A 1,042-nucleotide genomic window follows, 5' to 3' on the forward strand; every position below is an offset into this window, starting at 1 on the left:
GGGTAGAAAGTGCTCCCCACCACCGAGGCCACAGTCGTACGCGGCGGCCCAGGCCACAATGCGGCCTAGAGCGCAGACAGGGAGCTCGGGTCGCGTGTCTGTTTTGGCGAGTGGCGGGCCGCGGCCGCCGCGGAGGATCCTGGGGGATTCCAAGCGCTGCGCGGGGCAGGGCTGTAGAGCTGGGGCCGCGGTGGGGGAGCGCGCTCTCCTCTTCCCCTACTTCCCGGGAGGTTAATTCCGCGACAAGTTTTGCAGGCGCGCAGTGGCACCGGCGGGGGCAGGAAGGCGCGCGCTCCAGCTGCCTGCAGACCCCCGCTCAAAAACAGATCGTGTAACCACCCTGGCACCAACCAGTCGGTTTCAAGTTTCCGCGAGTAATTTTTTTCTTTGTTTTTAAACAACTACTGCACTATCCAAATATTGGCTGGCGCTCAGGACGCTGGCAGGCAAATCATTGCCCCGGGCTTAGTGTAATTATCTCAGGCGTATTTGGTTTACCCCTTAGGCAATTGTTGGCGACGCTATGCTAGGAAGAGGGGTTCCATGCAAGCTTTTATTGCGTTTAATTGGCTCTATGGAGGGGAGTAAAAAACGATGTGGAACTTTAGGAGAGGTTATTTATTCATTCTCCTCCATGCCCCCAGTCCCTGGAGGGTCTCACGCGCTCCTTGCGCTGGATCGAGGCCAGGCCTTCCCACGGCTTCTGCGGACAGCTGTGCCCAGGGCGAGGAGGAACACAAGTTACCGATAGGGCTAGGACGACGTGCAGGGCTAGAAAGAAGGCAAAGGTTTACGCGCACATCTCAATTTCCATGGGTTCTCCCTTTACCCACTGACTTCTGACGTGCGGAAGGTTGCCTGGGTTAGTTACGTTTGGGGTCATCCCAGGAGCCTTCCTTGTCACGCTAGCCTGGCACTTGCCTGACCTTCGGCTGACTTCTCGGCGCATACTTTTCCCAGACGAAACTCCTAAAGTGGATTTGAAGAGGGTGGGAGAAAGCCAGCCCCGGAGCTCAGAAACGTGGCTTCCAGCTCGAGTCCA

This window comes from Macaca nemestrina, chromosome 14 (assembly GCF_043159975.1).
Source record: "Macaca nemestrina isolate mMacNem1 chromosome 14, mMacNem.hap1, whole genome shotgun sequence".
Taxonomy (NCBI): Eukaryota; Metazoa; Chordata; class Mammalia; order Primates; family Cercopithecidae; genus Macaca; species Macaca nemestrina.